The following is a 9705-nucleotide window of genomic DNA, read 5'->3' on the forward strand; positions in this document are numbered from 1 at the left end:
CCCTCCACCCACCCCTGCAAATAACAGAGTATTTTGAAATCAGGGAGAAAATACTATGCCCTTCCCCTGGCGTGACCTTTCATTCCAGCATCTGTACCAACGATGGCCAAGTCAGCCAAATTTATCAGCAAGTTCCAAAGAATAAGGTCTGTTCTGCAAACGCAGCAGAATGAGGTGGCAGAATGATCTGTAGGTGGTAAAATGGACAGTGCCACTTTAGGCTGCAGGCAGAGGAATGCCATTTTTTAATGTTCAAGTATCTCTTGGGACGCGGGTGGCGCTGTGGGTTAAACCACAGAGCCTAGGACTTGCCAATCAGAAGGTCGGCGGTTCGAATCCCCGCGATGGGGTGAGCTCCCGTTGCTCTGTCTTCTCCTGCCAACCTAACAGTTTGAAAGCACGTCAGAGTGCAAGTCGATAAATAGGTACCACTCCGGCGGGAAGGTAAACAGCGTTTCCGTGCGCTGCTCTGGTTCGCCAGAAGTGGCTTAGTCATGCTGGCCACATGACCCAGAAGCCGGCTCCCTTGGCCAATAAAGCAAGATGAGCGCCGCAACCCCAGAGTCGGCCACGACTGGATCTAATGGTCAGGGGTCCCTTTCCCTTTACTTAAGGAGTGTGTAAGAAACTCTCCACTAATAGAAGAACTAGTTACCAACATGCCAGGGACAAAGTTTTTACCCCATTTTCTTTCCTGCTGCCTTAATTTTCTACTTGCAATAAGTTGCTTTGTCTCTGCATGGATCTATACACAGGAAAGCCCCCACTATAAATAAGTCATAAATTAAATTGTTATAGCAAAAGAAAAAAAAAGCCAATGTAAAATGGCGTAGAAAAGTTTTGTGCTCTATAATGCCGTCTGGTGTTGCATGTTTATAATGCATTTAAAACGCTGATTATGATTTTTTTTACTAATGTAGCTGAGTCCTCTGTGTGTTTTAATCATTCGGATAGAAGTGTAGACCAGGCCTAGCTAGAAGCATAGACTGGTCTAGACCGGTACCAAACAGCTTGGAACGGTTCCAACAAGTCCGAACCAGTTCCAACCGGCTTCGACCGGTTCAAACCAGCTTCAACCGGTTCAAAACGGTCTGGACCAGTTCCAACGAGTCTAGACCGGTTCTAACCAGCTTGGACCAGTTCCAACCAGTCTAGACCGGTTCTAACCAGCTTGGGCCAGTTCAAACCGCTTGGGCCAGTTCCTACCTGCTTGGACCGGTTCAAACCTGCTTGGACAGGTTCCTACCAGTCTGAACCAGTTCCAACCAGCTTCGACCGGTTCCAAGCAGTCTGGACCGGTACCAACCGGTCCAAGTAGGTTGGAACCGGTCTAGACCGGTTGGAACTGGTTCATACCGGATTGAACCAGTCGAGGCAGGTTGGAACCAGTCAAAGCCATTTGGAACTGGTTCAGACTGGTAAGAACTGGTCCAAGACGGTCGGTACTGGACCAGACCGGTTTGAACTGGTCGAAGCCGGTTGGAACCAGTCGAAGCAGGTTGGAACTGGTTCAGCCTGGTAGGAAGCAGTCCAAGCCGGTTTGAACTGCTCCAAGCAGGTTGGAACAGGTCTAGACCAGTTGGAACTGGTTCACATCGGTTTGAACCAGTTGAAATCGGTTAGAACTGGTTCAGACTTGTAGGAAGCAGTCCAAGCCGGTTTGAACCGGTCCAAGCAGGTTGGAACCGGTCTAGACGGGTTGGAACTGGCTCAAACCGGTTTGAACCGGTTGAAGCCGGTTGGAACTGGTTCAGACTGGTAGGAACCAGTCCAATCCAGTTTGAACCTGTCCAGACCGGTTTGAACCAGTTCAAGGTGGTCGGAACCGGTCCAAGCCAGTTTGAACCGGTTCAGACCGGTTTGAACCGGTCAAAGCCGGTTAGAACTGCTTCAGACTGGTTTGAACCGGTCGAACCTGGTTGGAACCTGTCTAGACCGGTTGGAACTGGTTCCAACCGGTTGGAACCGGTCCAAGCCAGTTTGAACCGGTTCAGACCGGTTGGAACTTGTCAAAGCCGGTTGGAACTGGTCCAGACCAGTTTGAACCGGTTGAAGCCGGTTGGAACTGGTCCAGACCGGTTTGAACCGGTTGAAGCCGGTTGGAACTGGTCTAGACTGGTTGAAACTGGCTCAAACCAGTTGGAACCGGTCCAAGCCAGTTTCAACCGGTCCAGACCGGTTGGAACCGGTTCAAGTGGTTGGAACCAGTTCAGACCGGTTGGAACTGGTTCAGACTGGTTTGAACCAGTCAAAGCTAGTTGGATCCTGTCTAGACCGGTCGGTACTGGTCCAGACTGGTTTGAACTGGTTGAAGCCGGTTGGAACCGGTCGAAGTAGGTTGGAACTGGTTCAGACTGGTAGGAAGCAGTCCAAGCCGGTTTGAACCGGTCCAAGCAGGTTTGAACCGGTCGAACCTGGTTGGAACCTGTCTAGACCGGTTGGAACTGGTCCAGGCCGGTTTGAACCGGTCGAAGCTGGTTGGAACTGGTCTAGACCGGTTGGAACTGGTTCAAACTGGTTGGAACTGGTCCAAGCCAGTTTGAACCGGTTCAGGCCGGTTGGAACCTGTCAAAGCCAGTTGGAACTAGTCCAGACCAGCTTGAACCGGTCAACGCTGGTTGGAACCGGTCTAGACTGGTTGGAACTGGCTCAAACTGGTTGGAACCGGTCCAAGCCAGTTTGAACTGGTCCAGACCGATTTGAACTGCTTCAAGGTGGTTGGAACCGGTCTAGACGGGTTGGAACTGGCTCAAACCGGTGTGAACCGGTTGAAGCCGGTTGGAACTGGTTCAGACTGGTAGGAACCGGTCCAAACCAGTGTGAACTTGTCCAGACCGGTTTGAACCTGTTCAAGGTGGTCGGAACCGGTTCAAGGCGGTTGGAACCGGTTCAGACTGGTTGGAACCGGTCAAAGCTGGTTGGAGCCTGTCTAGACCGGTTGGAACTGCTCTGTTGGAACTGGTCTAGTCTGGTTGGAACTGGTTCAAACCGGTTGGAACCGGTTCAGACCAGTTGGAACCGGTCAAAGCCGGTTGGAACTGATCCAGACCAGTTTGAACCAGTCAAAGCCAGTTGGAACTGGTCTAGACTGGTTGGAACTGGTCCGTTGGAACTGGTCTAGACCGGTTGGAACTGGTTCAAACCGGTTGGGACCGGTTCAGACCAGTTGGAACCGGTCCAAGCCAGTTTGAACTGGTCCAGGCCGATTTGAACCACTTCAAGGTGGTTGGAACCGGTTCAGACCGGTTGGAACTGGTTTGTACCGGTCGAAGCTGGTTGGAACTGGTCGAAGCAGGTTGGAACTGGTTCAGACTTGTAGGAAGCAGTCCAAGCCGGTTTGAACCGGTCCAAGCAGGTTGGAACCGGTCTAGACCGGTTGGAACTGGCTCAAACCGGTTGGAACCGGTCCAAGCCAGTTTGAACTGGTCCAGACCGATTTGAACCGCTTCAAGGTGGTTGGAACCGGTCTAGACAGGTTGGAACTGGCTCAAACCGGTTTGAACCGGTTGAAGCCGGTTGGAACTGGTTCAGACTGGTAGGAACCGGTCCAAGACAGTTTGAACCTGTCCAGACAAGTTTGAACCGGTTCAAGGTGGTCGGAACTGGTTCAAGGCGGTTGGAACTGGTTCAGACCGGTTGGAACCGGTCAAAGCTGGTTGGAACTGGCTCAAACCGGTTTGAACCGGTCGAACCTGGTCGGAACCTGTCTAGACCGGTTGGAACTGGTCCTTTGGAACTGGTCTAGACCTGTTGGAACTGGTTCAAACCGGTTGGAACCGGTCCAAGCCAGTTTGAACTGGTCTAGACCGGTTTGAACTGGTTCAAGGTGGTTGGAACCGGTTAAGACCAGTTGGAACCGGTCAAAGCTTGTTGGAACTGGTTTATACTGGTATGAACTGGTCGAGGCAGGTTGGAACCAGTCAAAGTCATTTGGAACTGGTTCAGACTGGTAGGAACTGGTCCAAGACGGTCGGTACTGGACGAGACCGGTTTGAACTGGTCGAAGCCGGTTGGAACCGGGCGAAGCAGGTTGGAACTGGTTCAGACCGGTAGGAACCGGTCCAATCCAGTTTGAACCTGTCCAGACCGGTTTGAACCGTTGAAGGTGGTCGGAACTGGTTGAAGCCGGTTGGAACTGGTTCAGACTGGTAGGAACCGGTCCAAGCCAGTTCGAACCTGTCCAGACCTGGTTAGAACCTGTCTAGACCGGTTGGAACTGGTCCAGGCCGGTTTGAACCGGTCGAAGCTGGTTGGAACTGGTCTATACCGGTTGGAACTGGTTCAAACCGGTTGGAACCGGTCCAAGCCAGTTTCAACCGGTTCAGGCCGGTTGGAACCTGTCAAAGCCGGTTGGAACTGGTGCAGACCGGTTTGAACCGGTTGAAGCCAGTTGGAACTGGTCCAGACCGGATTGAACCAGTTCAAGGTGGTTGGTACTGGTTCAGACCGGTTGGAACCGGTTGAAGCTGGGTGGAACCTGTCTAGAGCAGTTGGAACTGGTCCAGGCCGGTTTGAACTGGTCGAAGCCGGTTGGAACCGGTCTAGACCGGTTGGAACTGGTTCCAACCAGTTGGAACCGGTCCAAGCCAGCTTGAACCAGTTCAAGGTGGTTGGAACCGGTTCAGACCGGTTGGAACCAGTCAAAGCCAGTTGGAACTGGTCCAGACCAGTTTGAACCGGTCGAAGCTGGTTGGAACCGGTCTAGACTGGTTGGAACTGGCTCAAACTGGTTGGAACCTGTCCAAGCCAGTTTGAACTGGTCCAGACCGATTTGAACCGCTTCAAGGTGGTTGGAACCGGTCTAGACCGGTTGGAACTGGCTCAAACCGGTTTGAACCGATTGAAGCCGGTTGGAACTGGTCCAGACCAGTTTGAACCAGTCGAAGCCAGTTGGAACCGGTCTAGACTGGTTGGAAGTGGTCCGTTGGAACAGGTCTAGACCAGTTGGAACTGGTTCAAACCGGTTGGAACCGGTTCAGACCAGTTGGAACCGGTCCAAGCCGGTTTGAACTGGTCCAGAACGATTTGAACCACTTCAAGGTGGTTGGAACCTGTCTAGACCGGTTGGAACTGGTCCAGGCCGGTCTGAACCGGTTCAAGGTGGTTGGAACCGGTTCAGACCAGTTGGAACCAGTCAAAGCCAGTTGGAACTAGTCCAGACCAGTTTGAACCGGTCGAAGCTGGTTGGAACCGGTCTAGACTGGTTGGAACTGGCTCAAACTGGTTGGAACTGGTCCAATTCAGTTTGAACTGGTCGAGACCGATTTGAACTGCTTCAAGGTGGTTGGAACCGGTCTAGACGGGTTGGAACTGGCTCAAACCGGTTTGAACTGGTTGAATCCAGTTGGAACTGGTTCAGACTGGCAGGAACTGGTCCAAGCCAGTTTGAACCGGTCCAGACCGGATTGAACCAGTTCATGGTCGTTGGTACCGGTTCAGACCGGTTGGAATCGGTTGAAGCGGGGTGGAACCTGTCTAGACCGGTTGGAACTGGTCCAGGCCGGTTTGAACCAGTCAAAGCCAGTTGGAACTGGTCCAGACCAGTTTGAACTGGTCGAAGCTGGTTGGAACCGGTCTAGACTGGTTGGAACTGGCTCAAACTGGTTGGAACCGGTCCAAGCCAGTTTGAACTGGTCCAGACCGATTTGAACCGCTTCAAGGTGTTTGGAACCGGTCTAGACCGGTTGGAACTGGCTCAAACCAGTTTGAACCGGTTGAAGCCGGTTGGAACTGGTTCAGACTGGTAGGAACCGGTCCAAGCCAGTTTGAACTGGTCCAGACCGGTTTGAACCGGTTCAAGGTGGTCGGAACCGGTTCAAGGCGGTTGGAACTGGTCCAGACCAGTTTGAACCAGTCGAAGCCGGTTGGAACCGGTCTAGACTGGTTGGAACTGGTCCGTTGGAACTGGTCTAGACCGGTTGGAACTGGTTCAGACCAGTTGGAACCGGTCCAAGCCAGTTTGAACTGGTCCAGACCGATTTGAACCACTTCAAGGTGGTTGGAACCGGTTCAGACCGGTTGGAACTGGTTCAGACTGGTTTGTACCGGTCGAAGCTGGTTGAAACCTATCTAGACTGGTCGGTACTGGTCCAGACCGGTTTGAACTTGTTGAAGCCGGCTGGAACTGGTCGAAGCAGGTTGGAACTGGTTCAGACTTGTAGGAAGCAGTCCAAGCCGGTTTGAATCGGTCCAAGCAGGTTGGAACCGGTCTAGACCGGTTGGAACTGGCTCAAACCGGTTGGAACCGGTTGAATCCAGTTGGAAATGGTTCAGACTGGTAGGAACCAGTCCAGACCGGTTTGAACCGGTTCAAGGCGGTTGGAACCAGTTCAGACCGGTTTTAACTGGTTCAGATTGGTAGGAACCGGTCCAAGCCGATTTGAACCGGTCCAGACTGTTTGGAACAGTCCGAAGCGGTCAAAGCCGGTTGGAACCAGTGCAAGACCGGTTGGTCTAGACCGGTTGGAACGGTTCCAGACCAGTTTGAACTGGTCAAAACCGGTTGGAACTGGTTGAAGCCGGTTGAAATTGGTTCAGTCTGGTAGGAACCTGTCCAAGCCGGTTTGAACTGGTCCAGACCAGTTTGAACCGGTCGAAGCTGGTTGGAACCGGTCTAAGCCGCTTGGAACTGATTCAGACTGGTAGGAACCAGTCCAAGCCGATTTGAACCGGTCCAGACTGGTTGGAACAGGTCCGAAGTGGTCGAAGCCGGTTGGAACCTGTCTAGACCGATTGGAACCGGTCCAAGCTGGTTGGAACCGGTCTAGACCGGTCGGAACTCATCCAGACCGGTTTGAGCTGGTCAAAGCCGGTTGGAACCGGTCGAATCCGGTCGGAACTAGTTCAGACTGTTAGGAACCGGTCCAAACTGGTGTGAATATGGATAACCGATAACAATAACAATAACTATATCGATAACGAACTTATGCCTAACTTATCGATATTGATAGCAAAAATGATATGTATATCAATATTGATAATGATAACAATATCGATAACGATAACGATATCGGTCCAACCAGCTTCGACCGGTTCCAACCTTCTTGGACCTGTTTTAACTGGGCTGGGCTGGTTTAAGACTGGTCTGAACTTGTCCAAGCTAGTTGGAACCGGTCTAGACCAGTTGGAACCAGACCGCGATTTAGAGGACAATGTCATATGGACAACGCAGAACTGATGACAGTACAGTTAGCTTACTTTGTTGTTGTTGTTTAGTCGTTTAGTCGTGTCCAACTCTTCGCAACCCCATGGACCAGAGCACGCCAGGCACTCCTGTCTTCCACTGCCTCCCGCAGTTTGGTCAGACTCATGCTGGTAGCTTCGAGAACACAGTCCAACCATCTCATCCTCTGTCGTCCCCTTCTTCTTGTGCCCTCTGTCTTTCCCAATGCCAGGGTCTTTTCCACCTCTTCTCATGAGGTGGCCCAAGTATTGGAGCCTCAGCTTCACGAGATGAGCGCTGCAACCCCAGAGTTGGCCACGAATGGACCTAATGGTCAGGGGGGTCAGGGGTCCCTTTACCTTTTACTTATGAGCACAACACAGAGAAAAAGGAAAGCAGGACTGGCTCTGTGGTGGTGGTGCATCTGGCAATCTGCCAGTGTCATGGTAAAGGTAAAGGGACCCCTGACCATTAGGTCCAGTCGTGACCGACTCTGGAGTTGCGGCGCTCATCTCGCTTTACTGGTCGAGGGAGCCGGAGTACAGCTTCCGGGTCATGTGGCCAGCATGACCAAGCCGCTTCTGGCGAACCAGAGCAGCGCACGGAAATGCCATTACCTTCCCCCTGGAGCGGGACCTATTTATCTACTTGCACTTTGATGTGCTTTTGAACCGCTAGGTTGGCAGGAGAAGGGACCAAGCAATGGGAGCTCACACCGTCACAGGGATTCGAGCCACCAATCTTCTGATTGGCAAGTCCTAGGCTCTGTGGTTTAACCCACAGCGCCACCCGCATCCCGTGTCGTGGGGCTTGCACCAAATCCTATAGCCTAGGGGTGGGAACCACATGCCCAGGGCAGGGTTCGAAATTCCCATTGTTCTAGGCGCATTTTGCGACAGGGAATTTTATTAGCGTGAGCAGTTTCTGAGCTCTGCAGGGTGGAAGGAAAGGAGGACCTTTTTTCTGCCTCCCCACATCCAGCTACTCTCTGAAGACTTGGAGAAGAGACCCTCTTAAGAATATTAAAGGGGAGTGGGCACGAGAAGGACTAGACCCTGTGAAAAATGAACATAGTACTTTAGCTGCAGTTCATTCATTTTCAGTTTTGTATTCTTGTTATTAAAAAAGTGTGCCTGGACATTCCGTTGTTGCACCCATAACCTAGGATTAAGGTGCCATTTAGCTCCTATGTTTCCTATGTCAGTTTCTAACACTGGCCCAGGGGCAAAATGCAGTCCTCTAGTCCGCTCTACCCAGCCTTTCAGAACCTTCCTGGGCCATGTTCCTCTTCAGGCCACACCTCCTCTTGCCAGGCCATGCCTTCACTGGTTTTGCTCCAAACCCACCTCAAGTGTTTTTGCCTGGCTGGAATATGTCCTTGAACTCTGAGAATGCCTCCTGCTCACCTGGTTTGAGTGATTTGCGTGTGTGCACATAGAAACCCCCAACTTTTGTGCGGCTGCAATAAGTTGACTGTATAAAAGACTCACAGTGGTGGTTGCCCCACCCACTTTTGCCAGAGTATAGCTCCTCAGTGGGCCCCCCGGTATAGAATTGCACTTACACCGCAGAATATATTTCCAGAAAGTAGCATTCTCTTCTAATTATTTGTTTAAAACAAATAAGTTTATTTTACATTTTCTTGGACAGTGAGCCCCCTCAGCAAGCAACTTCCTCCAGAAAGCACTCCTGCCTCAAACCCAAACACTTATTTTTGAAACTGAAGGCAGCAAGGATTGGAGTTTATCCAAGGTACACATTTTGCCTTTGCAGAAGATGTGGACAAACACCATAGACAGGGCTGCTCACTATAGACAGGGCTGCTCAGATATGACCAGGCAAGTGCAGTAATTAGGATGCCATCTTCCAACACCACATCGTCCTGTTTATACAGACTTGTCTTCCGTGAGTACAGAAGCCGGAAACTTTATGGAGCTGGTGGGGCTTAAGACCACATCAATGTGCATAAGAAGGATTTTAAGTTAATACAGAACAGCAAAGAAACTAAATACAAGCATTCCTATACCTCTAAATGGGAAAGGACTGAAGCTTACTGGTCAAGCATCTCTTCTGCATGTAGGTCTCAGGTTCAACAACAACAAGAACATATACCCCACCCATCTGGCTGGGTTTCCCCAGCCACTCTGGGTGGTTCCCAACAAAATATTATTAATATTATTATTATTAATAAAGCAATCAAACATTAAAAACTTCCCTAAACAGGACTGCCTTCGGATGTCTTCTAAAAGTCAGAGAGTTGTTTATTTCCTTGACATCAGATGAGTGTTCCACAGGACGGGCGCCACTTCTGAGAAGGCCCTCTGCCTGGTTCTCTGTAGCTTCACGTCTCGCAGTGAGGGAACTGCCAGAAGGCCCTCAGAGCTGAACCTCAGTGTCCGGGCTGAACGATGGGGGTGGAGATGCTCCTTCAGGTATACAGGACCGAGGCTGTTTAGGGCTTTAAAGGTTAACACCAACACTTTGGTGCTCGGAAACGTACTGGGAGCCAATGTAGGTCTTTCAGGACCGGTGTTATATGGTTT

This window comes from Podarcis pityusensis (assembly GCF_964106645.2).
Source record: "Podarcis pityusensis genome assembly, chromosome: 2".
Classification (NCBI taxonomy): Eukaryota; Metazoa; Chordata; class Lepidosauria; order Squamata; family Lacertidae; genus Podarcis; species Podarcis pityusensis.